The following is a 20,430-nucleotide window of genomic DNA, read 5'->3' as shown; positions in this document are numbered from 1 at the left end:
ACTCCATAAATGAGCTTATAAAGAAAAAGCTTGTGAGAGGACTCCCTGAATCACTACTCACATCTGATGGACTATGTGATTCATGTCAAAAGGCCAAGCAGAGAAAGACATCCTTCAAGAGTAAGACTGAATTCTCAATAAAGAAACCATATCATCTTCTACATGTTGATCTATTTGGACCAGTTAATGTACCATCCATTGCAAGGAAGAAATATGCTCTTGTCATTGTTGATGAGTATACCAGATACACTTGGGTATATTTTCTTCACTCTAAAGATGAAACAGCCTTGCATCTGATGGATCATGTGAAACAACTGGATCATGGATCTGAAGACAAAGTGAAGATCATTAGAAGTGATAATGGAACTGAGTTCAGAAATTCAACAATGGAAGAGTTCTGCAAAGAAAGAGGTGTAGTGCAACAATTTTCTGCACCTGGTACACCACAACAAAATGGTGTAGTTGAGAGGAAAAACAGGACTCTTATAGAAGCTGCCAGAACTATGCTTGATGAGGCTAAATTGCCTACTTATTTCTGGGCAGAAGCTGTTCAAACAGCTTGTTTCACTCAAAATGCAACACTGATCAATAAGCATGGCAAGACCCCATATGAGATGGTGAAGAAAAAGAAGCCAAATCTGAAGTACTTTCATATATTTGGGTGCAAATGCTTTGTCTTAAAAACTCATCCAGAACAGCTTACCAAGTTTGATTTAAAAGCTGATGAAGGCATCTTTGTAGGTTATCCTCTGATAACAAAGGCTTTCAGAGTCTACAATCTAAGAACCAAGGTGATCATGGAATCCATACATGTGTCATTTGATGACAAGAAAATCATGGGCTTAACAGATAAGGATGATCATGAAAAACTGCATTTTGAAAATGAAGAAATATTCTCTGATTCGACAAACTCTGATGAACAGTCAAACTCTGACTGTGAACAAAATACAGCAAACTCTGATGAAAATTTACAAGTTCATGATGATGAAGCACTTGCTGAGGGGGAGCATCAGAATGTTTCAGACTCTACCCAAGACTCATCAGAGAATGCTAACTCAAACTCATCAGAGAATACTGATTCAAACTCTGATAGCACAAATGCAGGGGGAGCTACAGAGAATAATCAACAGAATCAGGAGAGCATGGATCAAGGGGGAGGATCCAATGATGAAAATAGTCAACTTCCACATGCTAGGAAGTGGACAAAATCTCACACACCTGATTTAATAATTGGAGATCCAGAAGCAGGTGTGCAAACAAGGACAGCTACAGCAAATGAGTGTTTACATCATTGCTTTCTGTCACAAACAGAACCTAAAAAGGTGGAGGAAGCTCTTCAAGATGCTGACTGGATTCAAGCAATGCAAGAGGAGCTAAATGAGTTTGAGAGAAACAAAGTATGGACCCTAGTACCCAGACCTAAAGACAGATCCATAGTTGGTACAAAATGGGTGTTCAGAAACAAAACTGACAGTGAGGGTGTCATTACAAGAAATAAAGCAAGACTTGTGGCAAAAGGGTACTCACAACAGGAAGGTATTGACTATGATGAGACATTTGCCCCAGTTGCAAGATTGGAGGCAATCAAAATCTTTCTGGCCTATGCTGCTCACAAGAAATTCAAGGTATTTCAGATGGATGTCAAGAGTGCTTTTCTGAATGGAAAACTGGATGAAGAGGTATATGTTGAACAACCTCCAGGATTTGTGGATCCAAAACATCCAGACTATGTCTACAGGTTGGACAAAGCACTTTATGGACTAAAGCAGGCTCCAAGAGCATGGTATGAAACTCTGGCTCAATTTCTTCTTGAAAATGGATTTACTAGAGGTACCATAGATAAAACCCTGTTTTATTTGAATCATGGTAATGATCTGCTTTTAGTTCAAATCTATGTTGATGACATTATTTTTGGCTCCACTAATGCTAAACTCTGTCAAAGATTTGCCAAGCTCATGCAGTCTAGGTACCAAATGAGCATGATGGGGGAACTCAGTTATTTTCTGGGTTTACAAGTTAAACAGACTGAAGATGGGATTTTTATAAATCAAGCCAAGTATACCAGAAATCTTTTGAAGAAATTTGGTATGCAAGACAGTTCAGCTGCAACCACTCCTATGGCAACAGCAACCAAACTAGACAAAGACACTGGTGCATCAGTGGATATCACAAACTATAGAGGAATGATTGGATCTTTGCTTTATCTGACTGCAAGTAGACCAGACATCATGTATGCCACATGTCTATGTGCAAGATTTCAGGCAGATCCAAGAGAGCCTCATCTGATTGCAGTGAAGAGGATATTCAGATATCTCAAGGGAACCACATCATTGGGATTATGGTATCCTAGAGAATCAGATTTTAGTCTAATTGGATACTCTGATGCAGATTTTGCAGGTTGCAAAATTGACAGGAAAAGCACAAGTGGGAGTTGTCAATTTCTGGGTGGAAGACTTGTTTCTTGGTACAGCAAGAAGCAGAAGTCCATTTCAACATCAACAGCAGAGTCAGAGTATATAGCTGCAGGCAGCTGCTGTGCTCAAATTCTTTGGATGAAGAATCAACTGTTGGACTATGGGTTATCCTTTTCTAAAATTCCTATTTATTGTGATAACCAAAGTGCTATTGCTATGACAGGAAACCCAGTTCAACATTCTCTGACAAAGCACATCAGTATAAGATATCATTTTATAAGGGAGCATGTGGAGGAAGGAAACATTGAACTTCATTTTGTTCCCACAGAACAGCAGCTAGTAGACATATTCACCAAACCACTAAGTGAAGCAACCTTCACTAGACTGGTGAATGAGCTAGGAATGATATCAGGAACTGAGTAAACATACTGGTCAGATCTTTCAAATTTCAATTGTCAAATTACCATATGTATTGCTCACAAATTTGCCATGATATACTCTGATTGTTAAAATCTGATGACATTCTCTGATGATATACTCTGTGTGCTATACTCTGATGATATTCTCTGATCGTCATTCTCTGACGATATTCTCTGATGTTTGTAAACTCTGAATCTTGATTAATGATTTCATTTTTATTTCTCTGAGAAAACAAACCTGTGAAGATACTATGAAGCATGATATGAATTAGTAATCATGAATCTCAGTTCAGTTCTTTAATCTTGATCTCAATTTTGTGCTACTACTTAACACTATATGCATATTGATATCATTGAGACTCTATTACTTCACATATCTTAATTATAAGTGAGACTGACTAATTTGCATTTTCTCTCAGTAAATTAGACAGTGATTATAAACTCTGATGCTATATACATACCCCTGCAAATAAGCATAGTACTCCTTTGAGATCTTAGATGTCTATATGACAGTGACTGGGAAGACCCAAACACTTACTGGTATTAAGTAATTGCCAAGATTTTATAATCTATGGTGACCAGTCACAATCTCTGATTATTGGAGAAATACTGTTGCACAATAATATTTAAAGGTCGTGATTCATTTACACTGAAAAGCGTCCTTCAAAAAAAAAAAAAAGGGTTTAGTTTATTTTATATATTTCTCCTTCAGAGTATGTCTTTTGTCTATGTCTTGAGAGTTTAAATAAATTATTCTTGTCTACCTTATAATTACGAAATTGTGAAATTCTTCAGTCTCTGATCTCATATGTTCAATCACACACATTATTTCACAACCACATTATTGAGCTATGGATTTTATGACAAACCCTGATTTTTTGATGAATTTTCTAAAAATCATGTCTTTATTCTGAGGTATTTAGAATTTATTCTCTTTAATTTAAATCTCAGAGTTTAAAATTCGAGGGACTTGATCTTGATTTTCTAAACTCTTATACATTTCAGGAGTTTAAATATTCAGAGAATATGAAGGGAGTATTCCAAACGGGTGTATTGTTAGTGGGTTTACATCAAAAACATTTTAATAGGAGAACGTGTAATCAGCATTTATTACTGCACATGTTTTACTGCGCTCATGATTATTACTCTCTTTTCTCCATCCCACTAACATTCATCTACCAGTTAAAATCTGACAGGTGTCTAAGTGAACAAAGAGCCCAAGCGTGTCCAGCTAAACAAAATCTGAAGAGTTTATCATCAGATTTTATTGCTTATTCTTCACTTCTACACTTAATCTTTATACACTCTCTCTCAACAAACTCTTACGCTTTTCTCTCTGAAGTTCAAATCTTCTTCTACACACTTTCTCAAACACCTTCATTCACAAACTCTGTTCTAATGGCGACCTCAGCTTTTACTTTTGCAGGTGTTGAATTTGTTCCCAACAATCATGCTGCCATCCTTGACATCACTGATGTTCCAAGTGATTATCATCCTTTTCAGCAACTCTTAGCACAAAGTGTCCTGGCCACAGCCCTTACCGCTCCTGCCAGACTCTCAGGAAGCCAAATCATAAATTTTTGGAGGACGGGTAAATATGATAATGGTGGTGCTGATGGATCACCATCAATTGTGTTTTCATATGAAGGGGAGGAGTATTTTGTTACTCCAGCCACAGTCAGAACAGCATTTAACCTGCCAGAGCATGCTGCGTACATTACAAATGGAGATGCTAATCTCAGAACAATGATGATTGATTTGGGGTACTACGACTCTTTGGATAAACTGGGTCAATTAAAGCGTCCAGGACTCAGGAAGGAGTGGAGCTTTTTCTTTGATTGCATTACCAGGGCTTTCCAGAAGAAATCTACAAACTGGGATGCTATTCCAATGGACATGCTGCAGATTGGGTATTCTCTAATCTATTCTACTAATTTCGATTTTGGTAGATTAGTGATTAGAAATATTGGTGAAAGAATGCATGAAAATCGTCAGATTATATATTTTTCACGATTTTGCCAATTGTTGTTTAATGCCACTGTTGGAGAAGTGGCTTTTGATGCTGCAGATGAGATCAAACCTTTTAAACTTCATAAAAGGGTTTTCAAAGATCTCATATCTAAAGATGAGAAGAGACCAGTTCTCAGGCCTCTACAAATTCCAGCTCCATTAAGAGCTAGGATGAATATGCCTCAAGCACCACAACAACAGTCTCAACCCCAACCACACCATCCAGTTTCTCCTACAGTCACCAGAAAACCCAGTTCATCAACACCTAAACCATCAAAGTCTACAAAATCTAATGCCCCCTCTACTAAGAAGACCAGAACCTCTGTTGCTACACATGTTCTGAAATCAAACTCTGCTGAGCAGACAAACACTGATGAGCCAGTAAACTCTGAGGCTCATTTAAACTCTGAGGCTCAAGTAAACTCTGAGCCCCAAGCAAACTCTGAGATTCCAGTAAACACTGAAGCTGCTTCTCCTCAAAAGCAGAAAAGAAGGAGACTGGTGTTCGGTGAAATCTACACGCAAGCGCACGTGATCATAAGTAATATATTTGTTCGTTCCCACAGAGACTGGTGAATTAAGAATATGCACCTATGCAACAATGTATGATCAATTATCACTGCTAAGACAATTAACAAGGATTGGTTTCTTTTATACTAATACTTAAATTTACTAATCAAATTCAGAATAGGAAAACACATGGGATTCTAATTTCATTATCGAATTCATCTAGAATTGAAATTACTGATTAACATGCGACTGTTGATCCTAATCAGACAACACGAAAGTAATACGTGCCAACTCTCGTTGCACACATATCATACCAATCGAAATCCACAATTAAGATAGAAATCTCATGGACACCAACAAAGCTCAGACCCTATATCTCTATAGCGGTAGTGTAAGCAGCGAGGTTTAATAGCAAGTCATCTATCGTGATTACACAGGGTGATAAAAATAGTTCAAGTCTACCACAAATTATGTTTCATTCACATAATCCTATGTTTACATGGCATAGTTCTAAATTCAATCATCCACTCTCGCTTCAGGAAGAATTAACAAACAACTTAGAAGTTAGCTACGCTCCTAAGAAGAATAAGCACGGCTCATGCAAAGAAATCAACGTACGTCGCAAGATCAAGTAATTAATATTCGTTACTAGACTACATCGCTAAATCCATTAGAATCCCATGAAGGCGGTTAGTTCATAATCGAACTAATCGACATCATGGGTTCTAGTGAAAACATTATAAAGAAAAGACAAGAATTGAATGGAATAAAAATGCTTGAATTAATACTAATAAGGATCACACGTTACAGATTGATGTTCACGATCTTGCTCGAAACTGTCACTTCCTCGCAAAGAACGATCTAATACAAACTGATAATGTGTTTGAATGATAAAACTAAATTACGATATTGTTCTCTACTAAAACTACTTGGAGGCTAGGGTTTTACACATGAGAATTTAAAATAAATTGACCAAGTCAACCGGGCCTCGACCGCTGCTAAAATCCGTCAGAAAAGCTGTAAAAATCGGCCCGGAACACTTCTGCTGGGCGCGGCCGCGCTAAACTAGCGCAGGCGCGCTAGTTGGCTTTAATGTAGCGCGGGCGCGCTAGAAGTTAGCGCGGGGGCGCTACTTTCTGACTTTGGACTAGCGCGGGCGCGCTAAGAGTTAGCGCGGGGGCGCTACTTTCTGCACTGGCAGCCTGTTTTCTTCGTTTTCAGCTCGTTCTCGCGTGCATGCCCTTCCTCGCTCTAGTACCACTTCCGTAGGTGATCACGGTTGCATTTAGCATATGCAACAAGCCCTTTAAACCCCTAGATAGCTCTAGTGGACGAGTGTGCTCTCGTGAGGGTTTGTAGAAGATGTACCACAAAATCCAAGTCGCGGTGAATCAACAATTCTCTATTCTTGCAAATAATGCACCAAAACCAACCTAAAATGATAGAAAATCACTTCATCATCACTCAACTCGTGACCGGCACAGAAAAACAATAAAAACACATCAAAAGAACACTAAACACTTAAGTACAACCAACCAATTTAAGCGGAAATGAAGGCCTATAAGTGTGTATAAATACCACTTATCACCAACCCCAAACTTAAACTGATGCTTGTCCTCAAGCGTCAAAGACACTAACAATAATACAATGCAATGCATGAATGCAACTACGTGATGAATGAGTGAACTATGAAGTAATTGCCTTGCCAAATCTAATACATCAGATTGTGCTAATGTTCTAAAATTTTCATCTTCTCGCTACTAAGTCTGTAGAGGCCTGAGAACTGGGTCTCTTCTCATCTTTAGATATGAGATCTTTGAAAACCCTTTTATGAAGTTTAAAAGGTTTGATCTCATCTGCAGCATCAAAAGCCACTTCTCCAACAGTGGCATTAAACAACAATTGGCAAAACGTGAAAAATATATAATCTGACGATTTTCATGCATTCTTTCACCAATATTTCTAATCACTAATCTACCAAAATCGAAATTAGTAGAATAGATTAGAGAATACCCAATCTGCAGCATGTCCATTGGAATAGCATCCCAGTTTGTAGATTTCTTCTGGAAAGCCCTGGTAATGCAATCAAAGAAAAAGCTCCACTCCTTCCTGAGTCCTGGACGCTTTAATTGACCCAGTTTATCCAAAGAGTCGTAGTACCCCAATCAATCATCATTGTTCTGAGATTAGCATCTCCATTTGTAATGTACGCAGCATGCTCTGGCAGGTTAAATGCTGTTCTGACTGTGGCTGGAGTAACAAAATACTCCTCCCTTCATATGAAAAACACAATTGATGGTGATCCATCAGCACCACCATTATCATTTTACCCGTCCTCCAAAAATTTATGATTTGGCTTCCTGAGAGTCTGGCAGGAGCGGAGGGGTAAGGGCTGTGGCCAGGACACTTTGTGCTAAGAGTTGCTGAAAAGGATGATAATCACTTGGAACATCAGTGATGTCAAGGATGGCAGCATGATTGTTGGGAACAAATTCAACACCTGCAAAAGTAAAAGCTGAGGTCGCCATTAGAACAGAGTTTGTGAATGAAGGTGTTTGAGAAAGTGTGTAGAAGAAGATTTGAACTTCAGAGAGAAAAGCGTAAGAGTTTGTTGAGAGAGAGTGTATAAAGATTAAGTGTAGAAGTGAAGAATAAGCAATAAAATCTGATGATAAACTCTTCAGATTTTGTTTAGCTGGACACGCTTGGGCTCTTTGTTCACTTAGACACCTGTCAGATTTTAACTGGTAGATGAATGTTAGTGGGATGGAGAAAAGAGAGTAATAATCATGAGCGCAGTAAAACATGTGCAGTAATAAATGCTGATTACACGTTCTCCTATTATAAAATGTTTTTGATGTAAACCCACTAACAATACACCCGTTTGGAATACTCCCTTCATATTCTCTGAATATTTAAACTCCTGAAATGTATAAGAGTTTAGAAAATCAAGATCAAGTCCCTCGAATTTTAAACTCTGAGATTTAAATTAAAGAGAATAAATTCTAAATACCTCAGAATAAAGACATGATTTTTAGAAAATTCATCAAAAAATCAGGGTTTGTCATAAAATCCATAGCTCAATAATGTGGTTGTGAAATAATGTGTGTGATTGAACATATGAGATCAGAGACTGAAGAATTTCACAATTTCGTAATTATAAGGTAGACAAGAATAATTTATTTAAACTCTCAAGACATAGACAAAAGACATACTCTGAAGGAGAAATATATAAAAAAACTAAACCCTTTTTTTTTTTTTTGAAGGACGCTTTTCAGTGTAAATGAATCACGACCTTTAAATATTATTGTGCAACAGTATTTCTCCATAATCAGAGATTGTGACTGGTCACCATAGATTATAAAATCTTGGCAATTACTTAATACCAGTAAGTGTTTGGGTCTTCCCAGTCACTGTCATATAGACATCTAAGATCTCAAAGGAGTACTATGCTTATTTGCAGGGGTATGTATATAGCATCAGAGTTTATAATCACTGTCTAATTTACTGAGAGAAAAATGCAAATTAGTCAGTCTCACTTATAATTAAGATATGTGAAGTAATAGAGTCTCAATGATATCAATATGCATATAGTGTTAAGTAGTAGCACAAAATTGAGATCAAGATTAAAGAACTGAACTGAGATTCATGATTACTAATTCATATCATGCTTCATAGTATCTTCACAGGTGTTTTCTCAGAGAAATAAAAATGAAATCATTAATCAAGATTCAGAGTTTACAAACATCAGAGAATATCGTCAGAGAATGACGATCAGAGAATATCATCAGAGTATAGCACACAGAGTATATCATCAGAGAATGTCATCAGATTTTAACAATCAGAGTATATCATGGCAAATTTGTGAGCAATACATATGGTAATTTGACAATTGAAATTTGAAAGATCTGACCAGTATGTTTACTCAGTTCCTGATATCATTCCTAGCTCATTCACCAGTCTAGTGAAGGTTGCTTCACTTAGTGGTTTGGTGAATATGTCTACTAGCTGCTGTTCTGTGGGAACAAAATGAAGTTCAATGTTTCCTTCCTCCACATGCTCCCTTATAAAATGATATCTTATACTGATGTGCTTTGTCAGAGAATGTTGAACTGGGTTTCCTGTCATAGCAATAGCACTTTGGTTATCACAATAAATAGGAATTTTAGAAAAGGATAACCCATAGTCCAACAGTTGATTCTTCATCCAAAGAATTTGAGCACAGCAGCTGCCTGCAGCTATATACTCTGACTCTGCTGTTGATGTTGAAATGGACTTCTGCTTCTTGCTGTACCAAGAAACAAGTCTTCCACCCAGAAATTGACAACTCCCACTTGTGCTTTTCCTGTCAATTTTGCAACCTGCAAAATCTGCATCAGAGTATCCAATTAGACTAAAATCTGATTCTCTAGGATACCATAATCCCAATGATGTGGTTCCCTTGAGATATCTGAATATCCTCTTCACTGCAATCAGATGAGGCTCTCTTGGATCTGCCTGAAATCTTGCACATAGACATGTGGCATACATGATGTCTGGTCTACTTGCAGTCAGATAAAGCAAAGATCCAATCATTCCTCTATAGTTTGTGATATCCACTGATGCACCAGTGTCTTTGTCTAGTTTGGTTGCTGTTGCCATAGGAGTGGTTGCAGCTGAACTGTCTTGCATACCAAATTTCTTCAAAAGATTTCTGGTATACTTGGCTTGATTATAAAAATCCCATCTTCAGTCTGTTTAACTTGTAAACCCAGAAAATAACTGAGTTCCCCCATCATGCTCATTTGGTACCTAGACTGCATGAGCTTGGCAAATCTTTGACAGAGTTTAGCATTAGTGGAGCCAAAAATAATGTCATCAACATAGATTTGAACTAAAAGCAGATCATTACCATGATTCAAATAAAACAGGGTTTTATCTATGGTACCTCTAGTAAATCCATTTTCAAGAAGAAATTGAGCCAGAGTTTCATACCATGCTCTTGGAGCCTGCTTTAGTCCATAAAGTGCTTTGTCCAACCTGTAGACATAGTCTGGATGTTTTGGATCCACAAATCCTGGAGGTTGTTCAACATATACCTCTTCATCCAGTTTTCCATTCAGAAAAGCACTCTTGACATCCATCTGAATACCTTGAATTTCTTGTGAGCAGCATAGGCCAGAAAGATTTTGATTGCCTCCAATCTTGCAACTGGGGCAAATGTCTCATCATAGTCAATACCTTCCTGTTGTGAGTACCCTTTTGCCACAAGTCTTGCTTTATTTCTTGTAATGACACCCTCACTGTCAGTTTTGTTTCTGAACACCCATTTTGTACCAACTATGGATCTGTCTTTAGGTCTGGGTACTAGGGTCCATACTTTGTTTCTCTCAAACTCATTTAGCTCCTCTTGCATTGCTTGAATCCAGTCAGCATCTTGAAGAGCTTCCTCCACCTTTTTAGGTTCTGTTTGTGACAGAAAGCAATGATGTAAACACTCATTTGCTGTAGCTGTCCTTGTTTGCACACCTGCTTCTGGATCTCCAATTATTAAATCAGGTGTGTGAGATTTTGTCCACTTCCTAGCATGTGGAAGTTGACTATTTTCATCATTGGATCCTCCCCCTTGATCCATGCTCTCCTGATTCTGTTGATTATTCTCTGTAGCTCCCCCTGCATTTGTGCTATCAGAGTTTGAATCAGTATTCTCTGATGAGTTTGAGTTAGCATTCTCTGATGAGTCTTGGGTAGAGTCTGAAACATTCTGATGCTCCCCCTCAGCAAGTGCTTCATCATCATGAACTTGTAAATTTTCATCAGAGTTTGCTGTATTTTGTTCACAGTCAGAGTTTGACTGTTCATCAGAGTTTGTCGAATCAGAGAATATTTCTTCATTTTCAAAATGCAGTTTTTCATGATCATCCTTATCTGTTAAGCCCATGATTTTCTTGTCATCAAATGACACATGTATGGATTCCATGATCACCTTGGTTCTTAGATTGTAGACTCTGAAAGCCTTTGTTATCAGAGGATAACCTACAAAGATGCCTTCATCAGCTTTTAAATCAAACTTGGTAAGCTGTTCTGGATGAGTTTTTAAGACAAAGCATTTGCACCCAAATATATGAAAGTACTTCAGATTTGGCTTCTTTTTCTTCACCATCTCATATGGGGTCTTGCCATGCTTATTGATCAGTGTTGCATTTTGAGTGAAACAAGCTGTTTGAACAGCTTCTGCCCAGAAATAAGTAGGCAATTTAGCCTCATCAAGCATAGTTCTGGCAGCTTCTATAAGAGTCCTGTTTTTCCTCTCAACTACACCATTTTGTTGTGGTGTACCAGGTGCAGAAAATTGTTGCACTACACCTCTTTCTTTGCAGAACTCTTCCATTGTTGAATTTCTGAACTCAGTTCCATTATCACTTCTAATGATCTTCACTTTGTCTTCAGATCCATGATCCAGTTGTTTCACATGATCCATCAGATGCAAGGCTGTTTCATCTTTAGAGTGAAGAAAATATACCCAAGTGTATCTGGTATACTCATCAACAATGACAAGAGCATATTTCTTCCTTGCAATGGATGGTACATTAACTGGTCCAAATAGATCAACATGTAGAAGATGATATGGTTTCTTTATTGAGAATTCAGTCTTACTCTTGAAGGATGTCTTTCTCTGCTTGGCCTTTTGACATGAATCACATAGTCCATCAGATGTGAGTAGTGATTCAGGGAGTCCTCTCACAAGCTTTTTCTTTATAAGCTCATTTATGGAGTTGAAATTTAGGTGTGAGAGCTTCTTGTGCCACTTCCAACTTTCTTCTGCAGAGATTCTTGTAGATAAGCAAATTGCTTTTCCTTCAGAGTTTGTAGGCAGGTGGATTTCATAAATATTTCCATGTCTGTGAGCAATTACTTGCCACCTTGTCTGTTGACTTGCTTACTATCTCACTGTGTTCTCCATAGAAATCAACATGATATCCTCTGTCACAGATTTGACTGACAGAGAGTAAATTGTGTTTTAGCCCTTGAACAAGAGCTACATTTGATATGATGACATTTCCAAGATTGATGTTGCCATATCCCAGAGTCCTTCCTATGTTGCCATCTCCATAAGAAACACTTGGGCCAGCCTTTTCCACAAACTCTGACAACAGGGCCTTATTTCCAGTCATGTGTCCTGAACATCCACTGTCCAAGACTAGAATATTCTTCCTGTTGCCCTGCAATCACAAAGACCACTAATTGTTAGTTTTAAGGACCCAGACTTGCTTGGATCCTTTGGCCTTATTAAGTTTGTTAGCTTTTGCAGCGGAATTATTTTTATCAGAGTTTGAGCTAACAGACTTTGGATCAGAGTTTGTACTTGAAACAGATTTTGTACTTGCAGAGCTTTTATTAAACTTCTTCAAAGAAGGTTTCAATTGATAATAATCATAATACAAACTATGATATTCTTTGCAAGTATAAATAGAATGCCATAAACTACCACAATGAAAACATGGATCTTGTGGTTATATCTAATACTACTTTTTCTAACTCCAGACTTGTAGGTAAAGAGTTAATGTCCTTGTTCTTCCTGCAAAAATTAGCAAGATGATTAGTATTCCCACAGTTATGGCATGTCTTCCTAGGTGCATTTGGAATAGGCATATAGTTATTACTCTTGTCTATTCCAACCTTGCCATTTCTATTTTTTTCCTAGGCTCCTTGTCTTTGCTATCAGACTTTACCTCTTTAAGCTTATGTTTAAGCTGTTTCTGAGTCATCAGTCCTATGTTAACCTGTTTGGGCTTATCAGATTTTAAATTGTTGTTAATCTCTGATTTTGGTCTATTCTGTTTAGACTTAGAGGATTCAGCAACAAATTTAACAGGTTTAACCTTAGGTTTTTGAGTTTTAACAAACTCTGTTTTTGATGACTCAGCTTCTGAGTTATCAGTGTAACCTGACTCCCTTCTTCCAGTTTCCACTACCTAAGATATCCTGAGTAGTTTTGCCTGAATTAGTCCATGTTTTAATGATCTCCCTTTCCTTAGCAAGTTCTGATTGAAGAGATGCATACCTCTTTAACAATTCATCTTTGACAATGACAGCATCATCTCTTTCTTTCTGAACTTCCAACATCTGAACTAATTCTTTTTCTAGATAATCATTCCTTTTCTTTACACTTAGAGTTTCAGATTTTAATCTTTCATTTTCTAAAGTCTGATCTCTAAAGCTGATATGCAAAGTTTTAAGAAACAATCTTAACTCAGTTATATCTTCAGTATCAAAGGCAAGAGTAGAATGAGGTACCTTTGCAGTAGATTCAGAGTTGTTGTCAGTGTTTGCCATCAGAGCATAATTGACTTCTTCTTCTGAATCAGATGTATCTGTCCAGTTTCCTTTCTTGGTGATAAAGGCTTTTTCTTTTTCCTTCTTGGCTTTCTTGCATTCAGATGCAAAGTGACCCTTTTCACCACAGTTGAAACAGGTATACTTGTCAGCCTTTCCAGCTTTCCCTTCCTTGCCCTCATTCTTCTTGAAGTTCTTCTTGTCATAAACTCTGTCAGAGTTTCTGTCTTTCCTTGAAAAACTTTTGCCTTTGTTGAACTTTTTGTAGGCCAACTTCTTGAAGCTTTTCACCATCAATGCTGCTAACTGCATCATTTCACCATCACTGTCATCAGAGTCTGAGACATCAGAGTTTGAGTCATCAGAGTTTGATGACTCAATGTCAGACTTTGTGACATGAGCTTTTCCTTTGCTCTTAACAGCTTCCTCTTGAACTTTCAGAGCAACAGACTTTGATTTGCCTCCATGACGTTTGCTTCTTTGCTCCATCTCAAGTTCATGGGTCTTCAGTCTTCCAAAAACATCATCAAGAGACATTTCTCCAAGATCAAGATTGTCTCTTATTGTGGTGACTTTCAAATCCCACTTTTCAGGAAGAGCCAGAAGGAATTTGAGGTTTGAGTCTTCAAGATCATATTCCTTGTTCACCAGAGATAAGTCATTCAGCAGTTTGACAAATCTGTCATACAGATCTGTCAAGGACTCACCAGACTTTGAGTCAAAGTGCTTATACTCCTGTGTAAGGATTGTTTTTCTATTTTTCTTTATGGCCTGAGTTCCCTGACATCTGGTTTCCAGAGCATCCCAGATTTGTTTAGCAGTTTTGCACCCAATCACCCTATTAGACATGCATTATCAAGGGCACTGTGCAGAAGGTGTTTCACCTTTGAGTCTTACCAATTGACAGGATGTCCTCAGGGGTATAATCTTTCTTTTCTTTTGGAACCATCTTCTGAGGTTCATCAGCAAGCCCAACAGAGAGCTTGGTGGGCATATGTGGTCCATCAAAGATCCTGTCAGGTATTCTGGATCAACAGAGTCTAAGAATATTATCATTCTCTCTTTCCAGACTGGATATTCAGATGCCTTAAGGATTGGAACTCTAAAGGATGAAGCTTGTGATTTTTCAGACATGATTGTGATTAAGATCTCACTGTAGTAGTCTTAACAGAGCTGGCTCTGATACCACTTGTTAGGTCCTATAAACTCACTATATAAGATGATATAGTGATCACAATATGTAACACAGTATGACAATATAGAGATTGAAAACAATAAACTCTTATTCACAAAGCTTGAATGGTTACAAAAACTCTCTCAGTGATTTATATTGTATCACTAAGAGCTGCTAGGGTTCTTAATAATGTACTCGATAACTCAACTCATCTAGAGTAACCCTAATCTGTGTTTATATAGACACAGTTACAAAATCAATCTCTGATTTGATATCCTATAAATCAGCTATAAATTCTATCAATCAAAGATTGCTCCAGTTTTCTGTTTAGTTTCCATAGCCAGTAAATCACTCCTCCGCTTCTATCCTTCCTTGAAGTATATCCGCTTATGAGCTCTTTCCACGTGTAAACTCTGACGAGTCTTGACTATGTAAACTCTGATCAGTCTTTATCAAACTCTGTCAGACTTTACTAAACTCTGTCAGACTTTACTAAACTCTGATCAGCTTCCAGATTAAACTCTGATGATTCCTGTTCTAAAACAAACTTTAAGAACATTAGTAATCATCAATTATATCTAACATAGAAGATGGGAATTGAAATTCGAGCTCCTGGTGCACCTACAGAAATGATTTGTACCATGACTTTTCAGCCTGAATTGATGGAAAGATAAAGAAGTGCCAAGAAGAAGTGATGAATGAAAAAATGAATGAGTTGACCGGAGAAGAAATTTGTACACAGAAAGATAATCAAGGAATCTTGAGGTTTTCATCAAGAATTTGGATACTAAATGTGGAGGAATTGAAGAATGAAATCTTGAAGGATGCTCACAATTCAGAGTTTTCTATTCACCCCGGAAGCACAAAAATATACCAAGACTTGAAGCAAACTTTTGGTGGCCAGATATGAAGAAGGAAATTGCTCAATGGATCAGTAAATGCTACACTTGTCAAAGGGTAAAAGCTGAACATCAGAAGCCAAGTGGATTGATACAGCCGTTAGAGATACCAGAATGGAAGTGGGAGCACATTGCAATGGACTTTATAGTTGGATTGCCGAGGACGAAATCTAATCATGATGCTATATGGGTAATCATTGATCGATTGACCAAGTCGGCTCATTTTCTGCCAATCAACGAGAGATTTTCAATGGACAAACTGATTCACATGTATTTGAAAGAGATTGTTACTCGTCATGGAGTTCCAGTATCTATTGTGTCGGATCGAGACCCTCGTTTTAACTCGCGATTTTGGAAGCAATTTCAAGAACATTTGGGAACCCGACTCAAGATGAGTACTGCCTATCATCCACAAACGGACGGACAAAGCGAGCGTACAATTCAAACTATCGAAGACATGTTGAGGTCTTGTGCTTTGGACTTCAAAGGAAATTGGGACGAGCATTTGCCTTTGGTTGAGTTTTCGTATAATAACAGTTATCATGCTAGCATTCGAATGCCCCCGTACGAAGCTCTTTATGGAAGGAAGTGTAGATCTCCGATATATTGGGATGAAGTTGGAGAAGAAAAGTAATTGGTCCAGAATTGATCCAGCAAACAAAAGAAGCGGTAGATGTGACTCGAAGCAGATTGATCGCAGCTCAAGATAGACAACGAAAGTATGCTGACCCGCACAAAAAGATGTTGAGTTTGAAATTGGAGAAGCCGTTTTGCTAAAAGTGTCACCTTGGAAAGGAATAGCCAGATTCGGAAAGAAAGGGAAATTGAGTCCAAGATTTATTAGTCCTTTTAAGGTTTTAAGCAGAATTGGGAAAGTGGCGTACGAACTAGCCTTACCGCCTCAAATGCAACACGTTCACAATGTCTTCCATGTCTCATTGCTTAAGAAGTTCAACCCCGACACCAAGTGCATTATAGAGAATGAACCAGTTGAGATAGAGCCCGATTTGTCTTACATCGAGCAACCGGTTAACATTCTAGATAGAAAGGATAAGGTGTTAAGGAATAAGACAGTTCCTTTAGTTAGAGTTTTGAGGAGAAATCCCAAAGTTGAAGAATCAACGTGGGAATTAGAAAGTGATATGTTAGATAAGTATCCTCATTTGTTTACTTAGATTCTGGGGTCAGAATCCTTTTAAGGGGGGAAGGATGTAACGCTTGTAATATTTGACTTATATATATATTACAGTATTTCATTTTTGGTGATATATAAAATTTTGTGTTTTAATTGCCAAACTATGTGAATTTGACTTGTTTATCGTTACATGACTTTCGTATGTCGTTATAATGTACTTATATGACTTTTGGTGAATAATTCTCGCTACGCGATTAAATAATATTACTAGTTGCGACGGTTTTGACTTTACCTCAATAAATTTGATCGTTGTCGCTACCCGATTAAATAATAATAGAGATATGTGCGATTTAGTGATATTTGATAAATTGCGAGTAGCCGATAAACTTTAACTTGTAAAATAGCGTTTGGTATATATATTATTCTCGGGATTTCACGTGTATTATATTCGTGTTTTATATTTATGTGAAATGTGACTATTAGAGCTCTACGTGCAATATTTCTTTTAAAATTCATTCCTTGTCCAAAATTTGTGAAAACTATTTTATTAAACTTCTAAAATCTCATATTATTTGTGATATTAATTTCATGATTTATCGATTTGTACTTTAATTATCAAAACTCTTTCTTTTAATACTCTTTTAATCACACTTTTATTAATTATCAAATGTCTATATTACCCTTGCATGCATTTTACACCAACACTTGAGGAAAGGACAAGCTAGTCATTTCTACACCCACTACCACTTTTCTAGTCAAAAAAGGGGTCAAAGCAAGCATATAGCTCCACTTGTCACACCCCCTTTCACCCACCAAAACCCTCATTTCACTCCTCTCTCTCTCATTTCTCTCTACTCTCTTCTCTCCCTCTCGGCTGAATCTCTAAACCCTCCCCTCTCTCCACCATTTTCTTCCATTCTTTTTCATTTCAAGCTTTTGGAGGCCAAGACTTTCACTCTCTAAGCTTGCATCTTCACTTGAGGTTAGAACTTATGTTGCATGTTGAATTTGGAGCCGAAATGGGGCTTTGATCCTCATGGATTTAGAGTCACCATTTTGGAGGTTCCTATATGATGATCTTGTTGTGTTTTTGGTGAGGTTTTACATCTCATTTTAGCTAAAAAGCACTTGTTCATCACCCTCGGCAATGAACTCAAAGAGAGCCGAGGGAATGGTTTGGTTTTTTGAAGTTTTGATGGTTTTTGAGTTTGATTTCTTGTATATTCGAAGGGTGTGATGCTTTGGTAAGAATTTGGTGTGATTTCAGCCCTTGCATGCTAGTATTTTGATGTTATATGATGAGATAAAGCTATGTATAAGAAACTCTAGTGATGCATGTTGCTTTAAGTGAAAACCGTATGCAATATCATGAAATTGAACTTTGTATGTGATTTTTGAGTAATGCTTGCGATGATTCAAGTGATAAAATGATAGTTTATAGTGTGTATGATGATATCTAGTGATAATCAGTAGCCATTATGTGAATACCAAGTTGTTATATTTGAAAATTTGCTCAAGAATGCTTCATGAAAATCTGCCCTGTTTTTGAGCTACATTTGCCTCGGTTATGTGCTTTTAAATGGCTAAATTTTGTGATAACTTGCCTTGTGTAAATAGTCAGTAGGTATATGTATAGTATAGACTAAGATTTGAGGCTTGGTTTGTTGGTTTGTGGTGTTTGGAAGGGAGTAAAGGTGGAAGGAGACACACACACACTTAGGCAGATTTTTGCACCTTAGAAACCATGAGAAATAGATGTGTCATGCTTAGGCCCTCATAGGCCCAAGTCTCCTGGAGTTGGGACTTGATGTATACAAGTCTACAGTAGCCATAAAAGTCATAAAAACAATCAATTACATAGATGCACACACACATCTTTGAGTATAGGGCAGAACAGGGCACTTTAGGATTAATTGTATCCTTGAGTGGTTAAAACCTTGTCAATGATGAGGCCCTCATGGGGCCTTGATTTAGATGAATTTAGGAAAGTATTAGGAAGCTATTTGAGTCAGTAGATTGGTGTAGTGAGTGAGTTTAGTGAGTCTCAAGTTGTTAAGTTCATGGCAGTCCCCACAGCAGGGCAGGGTGCTCTGTGCCAACTTTGTTTAGAGGCCCAAGGAGGCCTGAGCAAGGCCTTAGTGTCATTCCAAGTGCACAACTTAGATTTAAGTCTTAAGTACCCAGAAGAGTCACAATTTCACCAAGTCACATAGTGGAAACACTTGTTTTTGCCAAAACCCCCAAGAGGTGCCAAACTGCCAAGGCAGAATGGTCACTTTGGTACACTAGTTTTTAAGGACCCATATAGGCAAGACCTTTGAGTCACACCACTTCATAATATTAGTTTAAGATTGTGTCAACCTTTAGAAATTGGTTTGGAGTCAATACCCTAAGTGGAGATGCCTCATTTCCACTAAAGAACACAAGTGTCACACATGGAGTCACATTCTAGTACCAACTTAGGGTGCATTGCATTTTAGTGTGTCATCAGTGAGGCCTTGACCTCATATTGAGTTCATGAGTTAGTTTTAAGTCATATTAGAGAGTGCAAGTTAGTTTAAGTCAATTCACTTAGTGTAGATGCATTCTTTTACCAAGGCACTTCAAGTGTCGCCAAGGTAAGCATACTAGTGGGTCACTTAGGTTGCACTTCACTTGTAAGTCTTGGGTAGTGGGGCACAAGTGTGCCTTACTATTAATTTGTTAATTTGAGGTCAGTAGAGTACGGTTAGGAGGTATTGGTCTTAGACCTTATGTGCAACTTGATTAAATGCTTAATTGACTTAGGAATAATTAGAGATATTAAGTAATATAAGTTAAGTAACTAAATGCCATGCTTTACTTGTTATGTGCATTACTTGATGATTATGTTACTTGTTTTAATTAATTTTAAGTGTATATTTAATATATATGTATATATATTTATTTATATATATGTATATACATTTATACGCGAAAGGGTAGTTAGTGACGAGGATACTATTAATTATAGGTGCAAGTAGGAGGCCAGGCAAGGAACCCCTAGAAGCATCTATACAAGAGTGCAGTAAGCTTTATCCAGGCAAGTGGAACTCTTCCTTTATACTTGCTTTACAATTGTATACCCTGTGAACGTTGAATTACTGTATATTTAGGACTGAATTACCTTATCACCCCTTGTGATCATGACTTTGGATTCCAATAATACCCTTAACACTTGAATTACCTTTTTCATGTAATATCACCTTACAACCACATGATTATACTCCAATAGTCCTTGATGAATAATGAGAACTTGATACCCCACATTAACCTGAATTATCTCATTTGGAACCCCGATCTTAATAACATCCTTTACTTTTGAAAGATCACTTATATTTTGAAAACACCCTTGCTTATAACTTGTCTTTGATCAAGACCCTTTTCTTGAAAATGATTTGATTTGAAATGACCTTAAAAGGAATTGGATAATAATTTATTAAGACTGAGGCGCCAGTCAATTATTGCAGCATCAGTAGCGGGGAGCCTGATGTCTGTTTATGGCCAATGTGTGCCGAGGATCCTCCCTGGTTGA

This window comes from Daucus carota, chromosome 3 (genome assembly GCF_001625215.2).
Source record: "Daucus carota subsp. sativus chromosome 3, DH1 v3.0, whole genome shotgun sequence".
NCBI classification, from domain to species: Eukaryota; Viridiplantae; Streptophyta; class Magnoliopsida; order Apiales; family Apiaceae; genus Daucus; species Daucus carota.
Note: the sequence above shows the minus strand (reverse complement) of the source record.